This window comes from Ursus maritimus, unplaced genomic scaffold, assembly GCF_017311325.1.
Source record: "Ursus maritimus isolate PB19 unplaced genomic scaffold, ASM1731132v1 scaffold_15, whole genome shotgun sequence".
Taxonomy (NCBI): Eukaryota; Metazoa; Chordata; class Mammalia; order Carnivora; family Ursidae; genus Ursus; species Ursus maritimus.
In genome coordinates this window covers 36,785,930-36,809,018 of record NW_024423897.1, presented here as the reverse complement: position 1 = coordinate 36,809,018, position 23,089 = coordinate 36,785,930, and the positions used below count along the sequence as shown (strand labels likewise).

Sequence of the window (23,089 nt, the reverse complement as noted above, 5' to 3'; positions counted from 1 at the left end):
TTGCATCCCCTGCTGATGCCCAATGAACTGTGACATGGGTGACAAGTAAACCCTTGGTTATCAAGCTTCCAAGCTATAGAGAGCCTGGGTATTATAATGGCTGGCACTACTTAGCCTGGCTAATCCAGGGAGAGTCAGTGCAGCTTAGTTTGGATGGTAACTACTGTATTTAACCAATTTAATCAAGACCTTCGAGTAAGTGGGAAATCTCTGCCATGTGGCCTACTGCAACTGTTCCACCTTGACTACCATCATCAAACTCTCAGAGTAACCTGTCTGGCTTCCTCTGCATTTTCCGCCCGCACACACTGTCACATTTATGTATGTTCACGGTGTTCAACAGCACTTGCTGGACGACTGATTGACTGAATAGTTTATAAGACCATATGTAATACATTCTTCTGATTCACAGATCCACTGAAAGAGCACTTGACCTTGAACTCTGAAACCCGTCCTTCGCATTAATCTATAGGCCCTTCCTATTACTGAGGGATAGGAGACCTTACTGATTCTTCCAATAAAGCTGTTCATATATTTTCATTTGAACTCAAGGACAGATGGGTAACAAAACTAACAAAGATGTGGTTGCTGAATAAGTGAGCTTTGAATATTGATGGATTTCTGTATCCCAAAGTAAGACAATGCGCTTAGAAAAATATGCTAAAATATGCTTAATATCTTAAAAAGCAAATGCTATTGTCAATTATAAAAGGATTTCTCCCTGTATTTCTTAATAAGTCTACTGTGCCATTAGCACAACAACAAACAGTAAGTCTAACTCTCAATTGGTTGCTAGGCTTCCGGTACCAAAGTATTTGCTCACAAAAGTGGAGTGCGCCTATGCAAATGTCTGCATACTTGGCTACCACAATCTTGGCCTGGCAGAATCCAGTAAGTCATTGCTGACTCATTGCTTTTCAATAATAACATCACCTCTTTGCACAACATATAATCGATGGTGTGTTTTCCAGACAACCCTGACACCGCCAATGGGAAAAAAAAAGATTCGGAAGTCAATATTCAAAAGGTTAGTCAATTTCTCCCTATCTTTTTAACACTCTTGTTGGAAGATTATCCATAATGACTTTCATTCTTGACCTGGCAGACGTCCTATTGTTGCATTCCCATGCTTCTCAACTCAGCTTTAGAGACAGAAATTAATTTTAATATGACCACAAGAACACTATGATTTGAAAGGGAAATTTGCTGCTTTGCTGATACTCGAAGTTCTGTTAATTGTCAAGTCAAAATATAAATGGCTTGGGATGCTTTCCATGGGTTTGCCTAAGCAGAGGGGTTGACACACACCCGGATTTCTGGCCTGCATTTCTGAATGTCCTTGACTGCCTAAAAGGCCCTATTACAATCCCAGCCTCTTCTTTAAACTCTGTGCACGTGCCAGACGCAGGGAGCCCAAGTGGGCACACTGAGCCAGAATGAGAGGAGAAGCAGGTGACGTTCACTTTAATATCCTATGCAGTTCAGAAGAGGGCTTTCCTGCTTCACAGAAGTTTTCTGAGCACACAGGAGCGCTCAGATGCCTACAGAAGGAAAGATGGGTAAACCTGGTGTGGCAGCCTTCAACAGGCAGCCTCCGTTCTCAGTCCACCCAACTGGAGACCACACGCAGCCCTATGTCCCTTTATGTATTCACAAGCGCGAGGATTTTGTAGGTAGACAAGTAGCCTACTTCACGACAGTCACTTGGCAAAATTCCTTATTAGGCATCTCTGTCTTCCACTCCAAAGTTCCTGGCCCGGTCAATGCCATCTCTCACCCCTTTCATCTTCCTTCCAGACCTCTCTAAAATCCCCTCTGTGGTCCCAAGCAATTCTACTCTCAGTTTCCACTCTCCTGCCTCACGGACCAAAAATGCCAGGCTGATTTCTAGAGAAATTATACCTATCCCAGTGTTCCTCAAAGTATACCCCCATAGGAGGTCTTAGCCTTCCCAGCATGTGACTTATTAAAGTCTTCACCCCGGGAACCAGCTCCCTTTCTGTGCAGGAGTATAGCTGCTAGTTCAGTGTGATTTCTCCATATCGTTTCAGAAACAGTGAGGATTGGCACATGGCCACCCAACCAAAACTCAGCTGCCTCTTTATGCTCAGCTTCAGCTTTCCTTCCTCCAGGGAGGGACTTCCTTGGATCTCCCCAAATGGAGGATGCCCTGCCTATGGAGCACCCAGGATCTCATAACGAATCCGGACTTAGTCTTTTTCTCCAGGTATCCACCGAGGCTAGAAGCTCACTGATGTCAAGAACTGTGTTTATTTATTTTTCTTCCATATTCCTCATACTTAATGCAAAGCTTAATGCATACAAGGTGCCCAATAAATGGTTTCGAATAAATGGAATTTATCGGGTGTCAGCTGTATTTAGAGGGAAGTTGAGAAGGATCTTATTCTTTAAATCCTGTTAATTATTGGAATATATGGTTGAGAGAGGTAATGCCTTTTCCATCCTGGGTGGTTTAAAAACTGATAATAATGGCAACAAGCATTTTCGTGGGACTTTCAATGTTCAAAGTATTTTCATGTAAAACATTTTATTTTATTCTTTCTCCACCCCTGTAAGATTTCAGAACCATATCACTGGGTTTGCAAACACTTCTGGCTGCTCAAGGGTAGAGGTGGGTCTGGCACTTTGTCTCCTGAGTGTAAGTTGGTGCAATCCCTTTGGTAATATATATTAAAAGCCTTGTGAATGTAGATACACTTTGAATTGAAAAATGCACTTCTAGAAATTGGTTCCGAATGAACAGAGGTGTGCAAAAACAATTCCATAGCAAAAAGAAAAAAAAAAAAATCTCCCCAGCACTATTTGTAAAAGGAGAACATTGAAAGAAATCTAAGTATCAAACAATAAAGGATTATTTAACTAGATCATGGTATAGTCATACAGTAAAATATTATCTAATCTTTAAAAAATGTAATAAAAAATTTAATGATATAGAAACCTGTGAAAAGGAAAAAGAAGATTGGGAATGAAAAGTAAGTGTCTTTGACCTCAATTCTAATATCTGTGTCTCTCTATATTTTATGTGCACAGAAAAAAGACTAGCAGATACACACACCAATATATTAGCAGTAGTTATCTCTAGGAGGATGATTTTAAAATAAAAAAAATGATTGCTTTTGAAATAAAATATTACTAAAATACTTAGATAAAATAAAAGGTTATCACTTTTCTCACTGAGGGGGAAAAAGTCACAATAAAATTTTTAACACCACAAACCTAGTCTCCGAGTAAAAATCTGTCCTTTCATGGTGTAATTACATGGAAAAGGTCCCCATGTGGGGACTACAGAAACTGCTTATTGTGGCAAAATTGGCAGCCACGGCTGACAGCCACCTTCCCTGTGTTAATCAGCATGTGGCTAAACTTGAGCCCCGTCTCCCCACCGGGCAGGAAAGCGGGACTCTAATGGTTCTTGATGTCCCACAGCCTGCTCCCTTGTTTTTAAGAATTTCCTCCGCTTCTCTGAATTCCATTACTGTGTCCGCCTGAGAGTTCTTGAAAATAACCAGTTGTAACTAGCCATTATTTGCCATTAAGCTTCTGATAAGTAAAAGGGTAAAAGGCAATTTCATGGAAAAACTCTTTTTTCAGAGCCTCAGAGAAGGGTGGGTCAGCTTATTCAAGAGGAGTTTAAGAAGTTCAGTGGGGTTCTCTCTCAGAAGCTGGCCACCTGCTTTCTCCTGGCCCCTCAGGTTCTGTTCATCCGTGGGACGCAGAGCGGGAGGATCTGGAAGTTCAAAGCGTGGTGAGGAGGTGGGACAGCCAGTGGGCTCCAGGGTTAAGGCCCCACCTCCTTGCCTGTTGCCCCAGCTTGAAACCACTACCTGTCCCAAAGCCCCCCCTCTCTTCCCTCACTTTCCTCCATCTCGTACAAGCACATCCTGTCTCTACCGGATTTAATCACCCTTTCTCAGTCGTGTACAATATGTTCTTTCAAACTTGCTTCTTCCTTCAAAACATGTGAACTACTTATACAGCAAAATAATTACTTGTCTCTCTTACTGGCTTATATTTCCTCTTTTCTCTTCTTTTCCCTTTATTCAGCTTCCCTCAGAAGAAGCCCTTTCTTAACAAAAAGCCACTTGTTCAATCAAAGACGTAATGGCCAAGGTCCTTGAGTTAGGCTGGGTCTGGGGGTGGAACGGTAAATACTCCCAGGGCAGTTTCAGTAAGTGAGAATGGGGAGGAGGAAGGAAAACCACGATTCACCCCTCTTTAATGCATTTGCAGAAAAAGGCAGGGTCTACCTAGTTTAGTGCTGGAACATTCATCCACCCATCCATCCATCCACCCATCCACCCATCCACCCATTCATCAATCCATCTTTAACAAATATCCACTGAGCATCTAAAATGCACCAGGCATGGGCAGGGCCCTGAGAATACCGTGTTGTGCTGAAACAATCCCCTTAGTACTAACAGTCTGTAGTGGAGAGAGAAGCTGTAAAACACTTATATGTAAATGACACAAGCATTACGAGGGAGCTCGGCAGGTGCCATGCGAGACAATGGTGGGCAGATTTGACCTGGTGGAGGAGCTGGGTGGCTTCCCTGGGGAGGGAACTCACAGCCGTGGGTATAACTGGGCAAGGCAGACACTGCTTGCGTTTTCCCCCTTGCTTTTGTTCATAGAGCTCAGTTTCGTCAGCTAGCAGCTGTCCAGTCCCAGAGGATGGGAAGGTATCATCAGTCTAAGGGAATCCTATAATCTCATTTTCCATGTATCTTAGTTTAGGAGTGGTTTTCCCACCCAGTTCTAGCCGCTGAGCCAGAGCAGAAGTCTTCTAGGATCTCCTGGAAAAGATTTTCCTCCCTGGTAAAAAGAGAGAGCAGGGAGGAGAAGCTTCCCCCAACGGTAAGAGTGGGTTCATGGGGATATTGTCAAACCTGGAATCGGTTTTCTCAGGAATTCTTGGTGAGGGTTACATGCCCACTGTTTCACCTACTTTTGACTGGGCATCTGGTCTTGGGGGGGATTTCACCAAAGTCTACATGGACAGTTCAGTAGTCTAATTGATGATATGGGTATGTTTTAACTCTGTGGCTTAGAAGTAGAGCTAGGTGGACCTTGAGAAGTATCTGGATGTTGCTGTAAGAGGGAAGCAATGAAGTGGTATGTTGTCACTAGGGGTATTGCTTTATTGGGCACGTTTATTTTATTATTTATTTTATTTTATTTTATTTTATTTATTTTATATGTTCAGTTAGCCACTATATAGTACATCATTAGTTTTTGATGTAGTGTTCAATGATTCATTAAGTGTGTATAACATCCAGGGCTCATCACAATATTGGGCACATTTAAAGTAATCATTTAATTTTGTCACTGTCCTCACTGTTGCTATATCTATTTGATTATCCTTTTGATTTTTGCTTTCTAGTTCTCTGGACAATGGCTAACTTAGTACTAGAGCTTCCCAGAAGCAAAAGTCCAATAATCACCCTGCATATCTGTTTATTTATGTACATGCTATGTCAAAGGAAAATACAGAATCTGATCTGCCATTTAGCCATATATGTAAATGGCTCCCATACAGTGAGAAATTCTTTCAAATCTGAGAATAAGTCATATATATTTGGCCCAAACTATTGAAAGTCCAATAAATGGACTAATCTGATCCAGTTTTCTGCATCTTTTTCTAGCAAGCAAAAGCCACTGGCATGTTTCCCCCTGCAGACTTAGAGTTTGGGGACCCAGGAAAACAGTACTTGCCTGTGTCTTGCACAGGAAAACGGATCCAGGAAGTCTGGCGCAGAGGCTGCCATGAACACCATTCCCTTTTTGCCATTTTCTGGATATCGGCATTTGTCTAGAAGGGTCTTCTAAGAAAAGTCATATCAGTGTGCTCGCTCTAGGCTTGAGTTCATTTTGCCCTCTTGCTTGGCAACTTGCATGGGTCACTGGTAATGACGAGTCCACGAGGCTCTGTCATTGGCTTGGGTTGGATACAAACTCGAGTCATGATCCGAGGCCAGGTCAGACCTTTTGGGGCTGACACATGTGGGGATTTGGATAGGTACAAAATAACCTTCACCACTTGAGAGAGGCGACCCGAGCCACAGACGGTGTGGGAGGATAGTTTCTGGAGCTGCTTCTGCCATTTACCAATTGATCAACCGTGGCACATCGCTTTCTCTGAATGTGAATTTCTTCTCATAGAAAGTGACGAGAGGGTACCTCTCTGCCCTGCTTTCCTCAGGCAATTACTGTGAAGATGAGCTGGATTAATATGGGAAATGCTCCCCACGACGGCAAGCTAGCACTATGCAGGGGTGAACTGCCATTATGAGTAAGGGATGACAATGGCTGCTTGGGTCCACCAGGTCCCCCAGACTCTCTAGAGGTCTAATTCCAGATAGAGAAGTTACTCTTTTTCCCCTGTATGTCTTTTGGTTTGGAAGTCCCAGCTCTAAGTGAACACTTGGAAACTGATGGGATGCCTTATGCTACTGGGATGGTGATTTCCCTCTGGCTGGGCGCCCAGTGACTTCCGTGTGTGAGTGATGCACTGAGCCCTCTCAGCTCAGGATCTGGGATAGGATCTCTTGCTTCCAAAGGAGCCCACAGAATCGAGGGGCCATACAATGGAGGAAATGGGATCCAAAGCTGACCCCAGTCACTCCTTTATTTGCAGGGGTCAACAAAGAGAGATTTGTGGCAGAGTGGATGCATATTTGGTCAGGGTTGGGCCCTTGGCAAAGCATACAAAGTTTGCCTTTTGTCCCCCTCCACCTTCCCTTTGGAATTTTGTTCCTTCTACTCTTCTCTATCCCTCCCTCCCTAACTGGTGATTTTAGGCTTCCTCTCCAAAATCCCCTTTCCAGAACTCCCCATCACCAGTAACAGCCTCAGGCTAGAGGAGTGCTGCCTAATGAAACTTTCTATGATGATGAAAATGTTCTCTATCTGCTCTGTCCAATATGGTAGCCATTAGCCACATGTGAACATTTAAAATGTGGTCAGTGTGACTGAGGAGCTGAATTTTAAAAGTTATCTATTTTTAGTGAACTTACACATAAATTGCCAAATGGGGCTAATGGTTAGTCTATTGGACAGTGTGGGTCTGGAGCTCAAGATTTCCATCATTTCAATCTCTCTGCAGCAACCCAATGAAATTGTCCTACGTCCAAATTCCAAGGCCCTCATCTTAAAGAAGTACCAATAAGCTAATCTGATAAACAGATTCTTATCCATATATTAAGGTCTTATCCCTTTAGGTCAGTGCATAGGTTTTGAGCAATGCCATATGTTAGTCAAGGAAGAGGCTTAAATGGTAGGAGTTTGAAGGACCCTGGGAAGCAAACATGGCGGTGAAAAGATTATAGGCATAGAGTTTTAAACATAGTTCAAAACACACTCTGTGGAGGGCACATTCCACCCTCCCTCCCTATCCCCAGTGCCCTGGGCTGCTTCTAAGCTCCTCTTGCAGTCTTGCAAAAGTTAAGGTTGGAGTCGTGCAGATGGGAGCTTGGGAAAAGGCTGGAGGTGGAGAGTTGGAATAGGCAGAGTCCAGAGGATGCCAAACTCTTGCTAAAGAACCTGGCGTTGCCAGTCAGAGTGGTGTTCAGTTCCACCCTCGGGAGGAGGTGTCAGGGAGAGATTGTTAGGGAGATCATTCTGACAAGACTGAAGGGCTAACAGTTAAGTCAAAGAGACCAGACACCAGATTAAAGGCCACAAAATGGACAGTGGCCCTTTTGGTGAAGTCTTGGCCAAGAACTGCGATTCTAGGCTTAATTTTAATCCTCTCTTTTAGGGAGATTTTCTCCTCTGAGTTCCTTTATGAACACTGCTTTCTGGTTGTTCTTTTCACCCTGAAACGGAGCTGCATTTCTGTTTCTCTTGGACGACCATATGAGTGTTCTTGAATTCTTGCCTGTATTTTCACAGATACTCACGGGCATCAGAGACAGCCTTTCAAACCAAAGACTAGGTTGAGTGAAGGGTGGGGGATAATGGGAGGTGGGTGCAGGGAAGGGAGATGGACCAGGAAAAAGAGGCGCCCCTGGAGATGAGCAGGAGGAGTGTAGACCAATCTCAGCGCTTGGAGATTCACTCTCTCGGGGCCTCGGTCACCACTTGGTAGCACAGGTAGAGCTGGTCCCACATTCCCACCTGCTCTCCACTCTCCGAGGAATCGGAAAAGGGATTTCCAGTGAAACCACTGCCAAGAATGGGTGTCTACTCGTTTAAAAATATCAAATTTTATGAAGTAATTGGAGACTGAGTCCCAAATCTTTAGTGCAATAATGTGGTCCATCAAATAAAAACTAGCAGCCCAAATCCCCCTGGTGCCTTGCAAGAGAGTTCAGACTACACGGTGGTTTTCTGGACCTCTCTGTCCTCATGAATGGAAGGACTACTCACAGTATTCAGTGCTACCCTGTTCTTTGTTTGCATTCCATTCAAACAAATCCTCTGAGGCATTTGGCATCAAGGGGCAGAAATGCAGAGAGACTGGTCGTCTGGGGAGGCTGATTTACCAGTTGTAGTGTCACCAGATACTCCCGGGGAAGGCTGTCTTACGCCACAGGGTCCTGCTGTGCCAGAGCATTTGGACAATGTACATCTGAATTCTATAAATTTCAGTCCATTTGCATGAAAAACAGAAGTTCTTGTTGGGCTGAGGTAACTTAGAGTGGTGGGCCATAGGGCTGATTGTGCCCCCCCACCCTGACCCAGGGGACATTTGGCAATGTCTGGAAACATTATTTTATTATCACTGCTAGGGGGACATTTTGTCCTTCCTGGAACCTTAGGGACATTGCTGATTATTACAAGTAGGGTGGGGTGCTGTCCTGGCATTGAGCGGGCAGAGATCAAGGATGCTGCTAAGATCCCAGGGACGAATAGCCTCCATGAGAAAGAATGATCTGCCCCCAAATGTCAACAGTGCTCAAGCTGAGAACCTCTGGGCCACAGGGAAAGCTCAGGCTTGGTTCTGAACACTGAAGTGCCCTATGAACCTCAGAGGGCTATCAGGTTTTCAATTTTGGAAAACTAGTAAATATCCTGGGTGGCCTTAGGAAATCCTAGGACAATTTTGGCCACAATTTTCTTCTACCAATGACCCAGTCAGTTTCGTATGTTCAAGAATCCTTAACTTCTTCTGAAAGAGAGAGTGCGTTCTCAGGGTTACACAGTCGCATTGGTCTCAGTGGGTCTAGATCCCATTTTACTGTAGTCCATACAGAGGAAAGCCATATGGCTTGGCTTCTCCACCTACAAAGTGGAGTCTTAATACTTCATATGGCTGATTGGTCAGCTGGGTCTGGCATCCTAGGGAGATGGAATAGGGGCATGATATTTAAGTTGGGGCGAAGGGGCAAAATGTGAGTTAAGTATTTCTACTCAATTCCAACGTCAAAATGGCAAGAGAGAGTTTTTTGTTTTTGTTTTTGTTTTTTTTTTGATAACATGGGTGGATTTATTACTTAAGACTGGAGTGCAAACTTAAAAATAAGAACAAACCAAGCTTTTCATTAAGAATAAACACAAAAATCGAAGTAACAATCCCGTGATCATGCATTTTAACAGAAAGTACAAAATATGAATGCCTTCTAATTTGTAACTACATTTGAAAATTAAGGTATTCCTCTGGAGTTCCAAATACCACACAATCATTAACCTGTTCTCATCTTGTCACCTCAGAGACTTTTGTCATGTGCTCTCAGGAAAACAGAGGATACTGTAAGTGGGGAGAGGCAACCAATAGCTTGTGAGATCCTAGCCAGCAGATTGGGCCTGGGACTCAGTGGGCCGTGAGGCCATGAAATTATTTTGCTTGCCAATGGTAGAAGGAGAAGACCCAGGGCCTGTTCTTGAGTCTTTCCATGAGGTCTGTCAGTGGGTTGGGAGGATGGAGACACAAAGCAGTGATGATATTAGGGGGGTGAGGGGGGCAAAGAAAGCTATGGCAAGAATTTATGTAGAGCTGCTTGGGAAAATAAAAATGAACAGTATTTCTTTTCCTGATTTTGAAAGTAACACAATCATTGTTGAAAATCTCTCAAGTACAGAAAAATCATAAGAAGAAAATAAAAATCTCTCATAATTGTACCACTAAGAGATACTAGCTATTAATAGTTTTTGTATTTCCTTTTAGAAAAACAGAAGTTTTTTTCTGAGCAGGACAGGCTGGGGAGATTGAAAAGGCCTTTGAGAAAGAACAGCAGAATGAGACACCGTGGACATTGACCAGTTTGGAATTATTTTCTCTGTGAGCCAAGCTAGGCGAGTCCCCGCCCTTGCCTAGTCGAAATAGACAGCAGGACAGATAGGCGGTGCGACAGAGGGACATGTGATCAAGTTCGCCTTACCTTCAGGGTTCATGTGGAAAGCTTCCGCAGTGCTCACCTCCATGAATAGAAGGGTTCTTTAGCTGAAAGAGAAAATGACTAATTTTAGCTGACAGATGACAAAGAGGAGAGATCATTTCTGACTCACTTCACAGCACCACGTGACTGCAATCACTGCCCTTCAGTGATAGGCATTCGATAGCCCTCGTTTTTTGGAATTAGTTTCTTGGCAACTTTATTATGCAGTAATTTCAAACTTACAGAAAAGTTGCAAAAATTGTAAAAAAATAAAATCCCATAAAGGTATCATTAGATACCCTAATAGTTAATCTTTTACCATATTTAATTTATCATTTTCTCTTCTCTGTATACACAAATTATTATTTTTCTGTATCATTTGAGAATAAGTTGCAATCACGGTGCCTCTTAACCCCTAAGTATTTCAGTATGTGTTCCTAAGAATAAGGGCGTTCTCTTACCTTGACACAGTGTGATGATTAAAACCAGAAAGTTAACACTGATACAGCACTACTCTCTAACCTGTAGATTTTACTCAAATTTTGTCAGTCATTCTAATTGGGATTAGATTTGACCAAATTTGGTCCTAGAGACCTTGAGTGAAGTTTATTGACAAATCCCGTCATAGCTGTGGATGAATTTGGGCATTTGGCCACTGTCACCGGAAGCTCGGGTTTGATGCTTTCTCATGGGTTCACATGAGCTTTGGCAGAAGAATGCTTTTCCAAGTGTGACTAACTTTTGGTGAGGAGAAGTTTGTTCACTGGGCTGTCGGGTGTGGGCTTGTGTCACTTGGGCTGTGCCCATCAGAAATCACGGTTCCCACTTTGCTCCTTCCAGCGTATCTGGCCCCGGGTTTTGTATAGGACATTCTAAACTCTGGGAACTGACTGGTTTGAGTCTGCGAGGCACAAGGTGACAATTGCCAGTAGTACGGCTCTGAGTTAGAACAAAAATGATCTCAGGACTCGAATACAAAATTGGCCCATCTACGTCTACACTTACTTTTTAAAATTTGCTTTGATATAGGGACAGCAATTCTTAATTCAGTGCCCAATTTTGCCTTGCGCGTTCCATGCTAAAACAATCTAGCTAGAGTAGCAGACCAATCAATGCCTTCAAGTAAGTTGTGTGTCTTCAAAATTCAGAATCCTTAGGAATATCCCGTGTGGAATCAAGTGCTGAAAACTCCCTGTGCTGACTCAACTGATGGAGGTGAGAGTGACAAGCGGGCCACTGAGGATCTCTCTCACACACCCCACTATCTCAGCGTTACCGTTACTGGCAAAATGAACGGAGAGCCCAGACATCTTTGCAATAAAAGCCTATGATGTGTTGATGGCCATTTGGACATGAAACAGCTAGCCCCAGGGCACTTGATAATGAGGTGTCTGGCAAATCCAGAGCCCGTAACACAAATGTCTGGGGCAGCTTTCTCAAAAGCCACCAGTTTCTCTCCATACGGTAGAGTGATGCTGAATGTTTTGTTTTTAAGACTCCGAACATTCTAAAATGTGTTTTAGATTCTGACTTAAATCAGGACTGAAAGCCTTCTCTTTGATAACGTCCTAGCTCTGTTCAGAAGAATCCAGACTCTTTTTACATTCTTGCAGGAAACCCCGAGGTGTCAGCTGAGGCTAGGGAAGGGTGCAGAGGGCATGGAGCACAGGACAAGGCCTCCACTGGGGTAGAAAGTTTGCAATGCCAAGCGGTAGCAGTGATGGCTCTGGGGCAAGAGGCTATAAAGGAGATCATGGCCCCGACACTCATTTCTGCAGTTCAACAAACATTAACTGAAAGACGGGCCTTGGGCTCACTTCATTCATCCCTCCGTTTATTCATTCAGCATTTATTAAGTGCCTGGCACATCATTTAGATCTGTCATTCTCTGCCCCAACTTCTGCACCTCCTCTCAGTCCTGCCCTGTGCCTTGTGGAGGTGACTTCAGTGGCTCTTGCCCTTCAGCTTCAGCTTGGGCTCCACCCACAGGAGGCAGAGGGTGGGAGTGAAGCGCATCAGGGTAATATTTCCCTCCCTCCCTGACTTCCTTGTGGCTTGGTTCAGGCCATGGTTGTGCTTCTACCACCATAGTCCCAGCTGGGCAGCTCTTCTTCCATGGCTCCAGCTATCACTGAGTCCCAGCAAAATCTCTCCCCCCCATCCCCATCTATGGAGAAAGGGTGGTGACAAATTCCCTTGTTAGTTCTCTCAACCTTGCCCACAGGTATGCCAATGGGCTCTTGATTATATTCTTTTAAAAAATCCTAGCCTGGGGGCGCCTGGGTGGCTCAGTCGTTAAGGGTCTGCCTTCAGCTCAGGGTGTGATCCTGGCGTTCTGGGATCGAGCCCCACATAAGGCTCCTATGCTGGGAGCCTGCTTCTTCTTCTCCTATTCCCCCTGCTTGTGTTCCCTCTCTCTCTGGCTATCTCTCTCTGTCAAATAATCAATAAAATCTTCAAAAAAAAAAAAAAAATCCTAGCCTAAGCATATCATCTTCTTCCTATCTGACACTGACCAGTGCAGCCCTTTAATATATGCTCAATTGTTTTCAGATTGCTCTGGACAGGGTGGAAAGATGTAAAGTTTTGGACATAGTTTCTAACACTAAGCTACAGCAGTGCAGGGTGGGGAGGTAGAATTTAACAGAAGCTCCTGGGGAAAATAATCTCAGAGATATAGTCCTTTATACAATCTAGGATTACATGTCACTCAAAGACCAAGATAATCTCTGGCCACATCATTAAAAGTATGGTGTCCAGGGCAAGGGAGGTGATATTGTGTCTTCATTCTGCCTTTATTAGCTCCCACCAACAGTTCTAGGCCCAGTTCTGGGCTTCCCACTTTAAGTGGAGATATATTAATCGTAAGTGTTTCAAGGTCTTCCATATATAGCACAGGTCAAAAACTTTTTATTCAAGGGCCAAATAATAAATATCTTTGACTTCGTAGGGCATAAATTCTTTGTTGCAACTAGTCTGTTATTGTGCAAAAGCAGCCACAGACAATAGGTAAATGAGTAGGCTTGGCTGTGTTCCAACAAACTTTATTTACAGAAATAAATGGGTACCTGCATTTGGCCTGCAGGTCTTACTTAGCTGACTTCTGATATATAGGGGAAAAGAAAATCTTTTTTTTTTTTTTTCTTCCTGGATGTGTCCAGAAGGTAGAAGTTGGATCAATGTGTAGAAATCACACGTATTGCATGGTGCACTGGGTGTTATACGCAAGTAATGAATCATGGAACTTTACATCACAAACTAGGGATGTACTGTATGGTGACTAACGTAATATAATAAAAAATATTATTTAAAAAAAATAAAGTTAGGAAATTGAAAGGCAAAAAAAAAAAAAAAAAGGAATCACAGAAAGGTAGATTTGTGCTAATTTTAAGGAAAGCCTTTCTAATGGTGACTACCATTCCCAAGTAGAATGAGATGTTTCATGAGGTAGTGAGTGGGCTGCTCATTGTAAGGGTTTAAAAGAAAGGCTAAGCATTGGAGAATAATTTTCAGCAAAGCCCAAGAAGTAAGTCAGATGATGTGGGAGGCAATAGCACCTGGTGTTCATATATACTCCGCATAGTAGTGCCCACATAGTAGCTCCTCCAGATTTTATGTCCCTGGAGGAAGAGACTCGGTCATTTCTACCCTTGCATCTTGCCCACTCTTGAAATCCTAGTATAGTGTTTTAAACAAGGCAGGTATGACTGATACATGTTTTGTCAACTTGGCTCTGTAAGTAAAATCCTGCAGACAGATGAATGAAACTAATTTGTCTTTAGTACAGTCATCCCTACGAGTCATATTAAATTAGTTCAGTTATCTTTAATAAGCTTCAACATTTGAGGATTTTCACTGAAAAGAAAAGATGTAACAGTCAACATTTATCGAGTTCTGAAAATATGCCAGCTAAGAACAAAACTGTGCTAAGAACTTTAATAGGCATTCTCTTATTTAATTATCCCCCCAAACCTATGAGGGAGGTACCATTACCATCCCTATTTTACTGATAAAGAAATTGAAATTCAGAGAAGTCTCATAGCTAGGAAGCGGCATCGCTGAAACAGGAATCTCTTTGATGCCTAAGGCTGTGGTCCAACCACAACTCCATCCTGCTTCATTCATTCATTCATCAATTCATTATTTAACAAACATTGATTGGTTGCCTGCTGTTTGCCAAGTACTTTTTCTTAGGTTCTGAAGACTGAGCTGTGAATATAAACAGATCAAGTCCATGCTCTGAAGGAATTTATATTCTGGCTGGGAATATAGCAGGGGTAGATGTAGTATTAAATGGGAAGATATTAAATGGTAATTCATCAGAAGACACAGAGATTAAAAAGATAATAAATAAGTCTTGTCCATACCAGAACTTCAGGGATAATCCCCTATTGGTGAATTTACCACAGCTCTTTCTTATTTACTGACATTAACCCAAGTTCAGTCTTTAGTCTTGATAAATTGTCAGATACGCTCAGGGATTAAGAAGGAAGCTTCAAGCATTCAGGAAAATAATGCAGATCTATATGGCAATGTGTACATGTATGTGTGATATATGTATAAAGTCCCCAAAGGGAAAATAACCCAATAAAGTAAACAAGAATCATACTTCATGGGCAGGTCAAATCTGAGCACCATTAAAATGGGAGACCAGAGGCAACAGATGGAAAGGGGTGGAAAGAGCTAGTTCAGTTAACAAAAAAATAAAGAAGAAAAATAATACAGTTAAAAAATGGGCAGAAGACATGAATAGGTATTTTCCCAAAGAAGACATACAGATGGCCAACAGACCCATGAAAAGAGCATCACTCATCATTGGGGAAATACAAATCAAAACTGCAATGAGATATCACCTCGCACCTGTCAGAATGGCTAAAATTAACAACACAGGAAATAACAGGTATTGGCAAGGATGTGGAGATAAAGGAACTTTTTTATATTGTTGGTGGGAATGCAAACTGGTACAGCCATGCTGGAGAACAGTATGGAGATTCCTCATAAAGTTAAAAACAGAACTACGCTACAATCCAGCAATTGCATTTCTAGGTATTTACCCAAAGAATACAAAAATACTAATTCGAAGGGATACATGCACCCCAATGTTTACAGCAGCATTATCTACAAAAGCTAAATTATGGAAAGAGCTGAAATGTCCATTGACTGATGAATGGATAAAGAAAATGTGGTGTATATATATATAATGGATATGACTCAGCTATAACAAATAATGAAATTTTACCATTTGCAATGCAACAGTGTGGATGGAGCTAGAGTATATTACTCTAAGCAAAATAAGTCAGTCAAAGAAAGACAAATACCATATGATCTCACTCATGTGTATCATTTAAGAAACAAATGAAGATAGGAGGGAAAAAGAGAGAGAGGCAAACCATTAAACAGACTCTTAACTACAGAGAACAAACTGATGGCTACCAGAGGGGAGGTGAGTGGGGGGATGGGTGAAATGGGTGACGGGGAATAAGGAATGCACTTGTGATGAGCAAGGGGTGTTATATGTAAATGTTGAATCACTATATTGTACAACTGAAGCTAATACTACACTGTATGTTAACTAACTGTAATTTCAATAAAAAGTTGGAAGAAAAAATAAAGAAGAAAAATACCTTTTTTTTCTCTTCTCCGAAACACAGAAATATGAAGAACCTAAGTCTACCCTCCAGCCCCAAGTCTCAAAAATCAATATTTCTCACAAATGCTACAACCCAGAGAGTGTCTGACCTACATATTAGGCAGAGGCAGACACACCAATATGGGTCAAGGGAGAAGGCCTTGTTTAGGGGGCACAGAGCTGCCAGGATGCCTGGGAGTTCAGGGAACCAAGGGAAATTCCAAAACTTTGATTGAGATTGAAGGAGAGGGAGCAAGAGTGTGAAGGGTAAAATAGGGTAAAGCCAAACAACTTGTCAGGTCCAAGAGGCAAGGCCTGATTGGGAACGGGGGACAGAGCCCAAAGGTCAGGGGCTAAGTAAACACGAGCCCAGAGGAGGAAGTTAGAGAATCTGGGACTTGTGTCTTTTTGAGTTCCAACAACCAGGGGCAGGCATGGATGGCCTAGTTAAAGGCACAGGACACACTGTCTCATAGAATCTTCACAAGTTCATCTGGAGCACTGAACTGCTTAACAGAGACCTAATAAGAAAATGATTAAAAACAGAAGTGACATTTGGAGGGAAACTATAAAATGTCATCATAGTAAAGGAGTATGAGTCATTCATTGATTCATTTACTCATATGTTTCTTCAGCCATTAGTTATTGAGCACCTAATATGTGTTGGGTACTATTTAGGGTCTGTGCGTGGGTCCTTTTATTGATTTCATTGTTCCATAGAGAGGCAGTAGAAGGGGTAAAGGCCTGTGAGCTGGAAAATCGGGCTTCCATTTCCAGCTCTGCTTCTGGCTGGTGCTGTGGTCCTTGGACATGTCACTTTTCCTCTCAGTTTAATGTCCTAGTATAAAACAAGAATCCAGGAACACGTGATGCTTGAGATCTTTTAGGAGTTTAACATTAAAGTATTTGGTAGCTTTATAGTAATGGCAATTTATAACGAATACTCACTTATATTCTATCACACTCCCACCCCCATCAGGTAAATAGTAATATTTGTTATAAAGCTTTAAAGGTGAAAATTTGTCAGGGTTTGAACCAAGTTCCTCTTCTCTTTTCACTGGAACGCTCTGCCTTCTGTGTCTGAGTTCATGTTTAATTTCCTGAAGAATTGTAAGAGAGCTGGGTGCAAATATCAGAGGAAAAGGAAGAGAAATAGAAGACAAGGAAAAGTTGAGAGTAAAAAGGAAGATGCGCCAACTCTCAGGGGCTTTGTTCATTGGCTCTGAAATCATTCAGGGCTTCTGTGAGCACCGAGAAAGTATATCCAAAGGCACAAGAAAAGACATCCTCTAACTGGAGGAAATCACAAGGAAGCATATTCGAGTTTAATAAGAGTAGTAACGTGTCTTGTGGGACAGTCCATGTGCCCATCACTGGGGAGAACCACAATGAATAGGTCATGTTAGAAGACAGAAGGCCTGGGGCGCCTGGGTGGCGCAGCGGTTAAGCGTCTGCCTTCGGCTCAGGGCGTGATCCCGGCGTTATGGGATCGAGCCCCACATCAGGCTCCTCCACTATAAGCCTGCTTCTTCCTCTCCCACTCCCCCTGCTTGTGTTCCCTCTCTCGCTGGCTGTCTCTGTCTCTGTCAAATAAATAAATAAAATCTTAAAAAAAAAAAAAGAAGACAGAAGGCCTGACCTCAAGAGGACAAATAACTATTTAATGATTATTGTGTCCCAGTCATGACCCGAACTATCTGGTAAGAGACAAGCTCCCTGAGCAGAGACCATATGGAACACTAGAAGGGTTTCGTACTTGGATCAGGGCTGGAAGATCAGTAAGGGGACTGATTCCAACTCTGAAATGTTGTGATTCTTAGAGACCATAGGCTTACAATTTAAGCTGTAGTCCATGATCCCTAAACTCCAGAATTTAGATATTCCTGAAATCATCTGCTAGGAAAATTCAAGGTCCCTTTCCAGCTACTGATATCCAGGCCAAATTCCTCAATACGTATTTTTCCAAGAAGTTCCTTGTATGGGTCCTTGGCAGGATATCCACCCTGACCCCCTAGTCTTGGCATTTCTACTCTCTTGTTCTTGACAAATATCCAGGATGGGAACTCTCTGGAGGCCAGAGCTGAAGCCAAAGTTGGACCAACATACTGAAACTCTAGTCCTACCAGTCAGTAGACTAACTGGGGGACGCTTACATTTGTCCACTGTTCTTGTTTTCCAAAGTGTTTCCCATCTGCTAGCTCTACCAGAAACATAAAGGTCTACTGGTATTCTCGGAGGGTAATAACTTTAACAAGAGAAGGGATGGAGAAGGCTTTGTAACAGTGAAGCACTGTGAAAGGTGAGAACTTTTATGACTGTGACAACCTGCCCAAGGTCACAGTACAGCAGAACCATATCTAAAGCAGGTTACTTCAAATCCTTCTGGGAGTGAGTGTAAAGTAAATAAAGGGTATTACTGATAATTTAAAAAGAACCAAAGTCCAGGTCTCCTGGATTGACTAGCAGGGAAGGGTAGAATTTAGAGCTGGATTTTTTTTTTTTAAGATTTTTTAAAATTTATTTATTCGGCAGAGATAGAGACAGCCAGCGAGAGAGGGAACACAAACAGGGGGAGTGGGAGAGGAAGAGGCAGGCCCCCAGCGGAGGAGCCTGATGTGGGGCTCGATCCCATAATGCCGGGATCACGTCCTGAGCCGAAGGCAGATGCTTAACTGCTGTGCCACCCAGGTGCCCCTAGAGCTGGATTTTATAAGCATGACAACATCAAATTGAGATCACTGAAAAGCAGAGTAGTTGTTCCAGTCTAGCGAAGAACCTCGGCATAAATGTGTCTGCACAAACTGGCCAACAATCATCTCGATTGGGGTGACTGCAGGCTGGAGGCAGGGACAAGGCCGCCACCACCAGTGGACCTGAGCAAAATGGCTTCCTGCTTAGCTCAGCTCAGAGACTGCAAGTGTAAATCCACCTTCCTGAAGAAGCTCATAGTATCTACAAGCTAGGGTTACACTCCTAACTAAGAGGACAATAAAAAACAACCTGCAACTAATGAAAAGACATTATCCAGAATTTTCAAGGAATTGGCTTAAAAACACAATCCCCAATTGATTGCAATATTAAGAACATTTAAAAAATGTTACCTCCGTCCTGATCTCTAAATCCCCATAAGCAGGCTTATGAAAAGGTTCTTTACGCCCATGAAGCCATTAATACTATAACTGGGGAGAGAACATACTCTTTTAATTAAAATAGCAGATTGTTATGATTGTGGTAATAGGAATCGAGAACACCTTTTTACCTAGAAATGTAAGAGAATAAATATTTCCTGGTTTTAGTATCCAAGGTTTAGGATTATTTAGGCTTAGGACCCAAAATTGTTTCTATTTTATACTGTATGATCGGGGAGATTGTTCAGAGAGGAATGTTAGGAGGAAAATCTGTATTACCTTTCCTATGACTTCAGCCAGTGGGGGACCATCAAAATGCTATTTATCTCTGGTCCCTGAGCTGTTTTCTCCCTCACTCTTGGAGCAGCAGAGCTAATGACCCTCACGGAGTAGCGTGTGTCAATGCTGACACTTGTGTTTTTCAATCTAGTTGTTTGTTTGACTATCAGATGTTGCTTTTTTTTAGGGGTAGTTGAACTTGGCGAAATGATAGGCTGTGCTTCTGTTTACTCTTCTGCTCCCAAGACTAATTTAAAAGTGCTGATGGTGGGTTAGTGGTGATGGTAATGGGGACATCCAAAACCATTAATTTGAGACCTGAAATGTCAACATGGGCACAAGACACCAATTCCCCAGCTGACAGAAATGAGTCAACATATCATCTAGAGCTCGAGGGTGCCCTGTGCAGCTTCTCCTAGCCCATAAGCCAAGGGGCCTGGATACCCAGACAGAAGAGGACATAGCAGCTAGCTAGATGGTTTGCTTTACTTTGAGGTTCCTTCAGCCCTGCATTGGTTCCAACAGCTTCATCCCTGGCTTTTACTTCTGTTTTTTTCCTCATGGGTTTTGGTGACATTTTCCAAAGTAGTCCTAAGTCTTATTGCATCGATCATTCATTATGAAAACAAGTTAGTGTTTCAGTGCTGTTACAGTGACATCCCAGCATGCAGCATATTGGCCAGCATGACACACTGCATGTAGGCGGGACCGTCCTATGGATACGCACACAATTCAGAACCAGATTGAAAGGCATACAAATGTGACTTAGGCCACCTTCTAGCCATGTGACCTTAAGGAGGACAGAAATTCCTCAAATCTCCATTTCTTCATCTGGGAAGTGGCCATACCGTTAGCTACCTCTTTAGATTGTTGTGGAGATTTGATGCGCAGTCTGCAGAAAATAGCAAGTAATTAATACACGCTAACGATATTAACGGTGAACACGGATGGCACATTTAGTATGTGCCAGGAATTATGGAAACCCTCAAACATCTCTGGGAAATAAGAACTATCATTATCTTCACTTTGCTGATGAGAACGAGACAGGTTAAATATTTGCCCAACATCTAAAAGCTAGGAAATGGCCATGCCAGAATTCCAGAGCCTTCAGTCTGGCCACTACTCCCCATGTAAGGAGAACGGACAGTAAGGGTTTCACAACCTCAGGTGAGAACTGCCTGAATATGGACCCCAGGGCACCATTTAAGACCTGAGGAACCTCTTTGCTCCCCACCCCTCCTCTTTTCTGTGTCTCCTCATTCATACCTGAGCCAGAAGCAGGAAAAGAGACTGACAGCCTAGACAGGTGGGTACAGCTAGCAGACCCCTAGCAGACTGGCTATGGTGCTCGGTCTCACACTCAGCTGTGAACTCGTAGGCAGAGGCTACGTTCTGTGTCGGTATCATCCACAAGATTCCACACACTCTCAAGTTATGTTATTAGAAGGGAGCGGTGAGTACTTTTAGATACAGATCCACTCTATCAAGAGAATTAAAAAACACAAATAAAAACATCATGATCTTATTATGCTATTCTCATTAGGCCATCCTGCAGACATCCACTGTCCACAAACTTAAATAGAAATTATTCTTTGCTATCGATACTAAATTCCCTTAAGTCCAAAATACTAAGATCAGGGACTGTTTAATGAGCTAATAGCTACAGCTAAAAAGGTGCCCGATGGAGATTACAGAGATTGTGACAATTTGTCTTTTAATTAAAATACCCAGTGTGTTGTCCATCGATTGATGAATGGATACATAAAATGTCATACATCCTTATCATGGAATATTGTTCAGCAATATGAAGGGAATGACATACTGACACCAGCTACAACATGGACAAAACTCAAGAACGCTATCCGAGCGGAAGAAACCAGCCCACAAAAGACCTCGTAGAGTAGGATTCTATTTTTATGAATTGTCCAGAAAAGGCAAATCTACGGAGACACAAAGTAGATTCGTGGTTGTCAGGGGCTGTGGGGGAGGAGGGAAAGGAGACAGGGAATTTACTGCTAATGTGTAATCAGTTCCTTTTTGAGGTGATGAAATGCTTTCAAATCAAATTTTGAAAATGGTTGCAGAACTCTGTAAATACACTAGAAACCACTGAACCGTACCTTTCAACAGGTGAACTTTATGGTGAGTACATTATATCCCAATAAAGTTGTTCAAAAGAAACGTTAGTGTGTTATTTCCCCCACTTCTTTGCAAAAATGATGATAGTCTTCTATGGTCAGCAGCCCTCATTATTAGTAATAGTCTTTTTTGGAGAATAGTGATGAGCATGAAGCTTTTATTCCCCTTTCCCCCTCCCACCTCCACAAAGTCTTAATAATTCAGCTTGTCCTCATTTGTAGCTTGTCTGTCAAGTATTTGACTGCTAGGAAGCACAGTTCCAGAGATAATTGACCCTCCATTTATGCAGTACAATTTTTAGGACAAACCTCCAAATCTGCTTCTCTCTCTGCCCCCTACCCTGGTTGTCTTACTTTTCCTTCCAAAACCTCACTGCTGAGGACTGTTCCAAATCAGAGCTGACCCAGAGCAAGACCTCTGTGGCTTCAGACTGAAAAGGGAACCAGAGCCATCATTAATAAATACAAAGCAGGATAGATAAAAACTGACGGGGAAAAAAAAAGATGGTGGCACATTCTCTCCTTCCTGGATGATGTCGGTGGCAATGCAGGCAGCTTTAATTTCAAGAGTGGGTATCACAACAGAAGTTAGACTAGAACAGGGACATCAATAGAGAGAACTCAGAAAAATTATGGTTGGCGTTTAGGCATCGAGGGAAAAAACTTTTCATTTTGGTGGCTGGGATTTTTTCCACATACTGTTCAAGGCACTAAATCAATGGTAGAACTGTGTCCTTTGGATCAAAATCCCAATCCAGTTTCTAGAGATTGAGAGTCGTGTTTTCCCCTCAGCTTTCCTGCGTGCTGAGCTGAGCTGCTTGGACTCGAGCCACTGTGGAGCTGTGCCACCCGGACAAGGCCCTGACTCTGTTCCGTGTCTCCGGTTCAACAAGGACAGGGAGGATTTATGCAAAGGTCAAGTGATCATCCATGGCAAATGTGGAGCTGGGGCTTAATGGCTTTTAAGATAAGTTGGGGTTTAAGTGGTTTTAAGTTGGGGCTTAACTGGATTTAAGGAGGCCCTGAAATCTGGAAGGGTTTCAGAACCTTGGCTACATCCAGCTCATCATTCAGAGACCACTACCTCATATGAATCTTGATCATTTTACCCAAGATTAATGTCTTCTTTCCCCTTTCACACCGACTTCCTCTTCTTGTTTCTTCCTCTTCCTTTACCTTCCACCCTCTGCCAGTGGCAGAGGGGTTTACCTCCTTTCCACTTGCCCAGATGGCAGGTATTGTGCTGAGCAGGGGGGTGGGAGTGGGCACAGGGCTTTGATTCTGCAAATCCACTTTCACTGTCCACTCCTCTCCCTGAGGACCTGATCCTCACAGAGAGATAGATAGAGAAAGAGAGAGAAAGAAGAGAACCAGGAAATCTACCCAGAATCCAAGAAGCCCAGTGACTTACTCTGGCCATCTGCAACCAGGCAGTTTGGATGCTTGCTTCAGAATGCAGGGGGTGAAGGCAGACCTTGCCTGGTAGGATTTGTTCATGGATCTCAACGTCCTCAATGACCAGCCTGTGCGATTCTGTTAAGCACCCCCCGTTGGATGATGACCCTTTGGCAAGCTGAC

At 42.9% G+C, this 23,089-nt stretch overlaps 1 protein-coding gene across 1 annotated transcript in view; it reads right to left on the bottom strand.

Moving 5' to 3' along the window:
• PRLR (prolactin receptor) overlaps nucleotides 1–23,089 on the bottom strand; it is a 162,271-nt gene that overhangs the window by 29,541 nt on the left and 109,641 nt on the right. The window contains exon 2 of the mRNA XM_040630506.1: nucleotides 10,341–10,402. The gene's annotated coding sequence lies outside the window, so the exon portion shown is untranslated. The remainder of the gene's footprint in view (nucleotides 1–10,340; nucleotides 10,403–23,089) is intronic.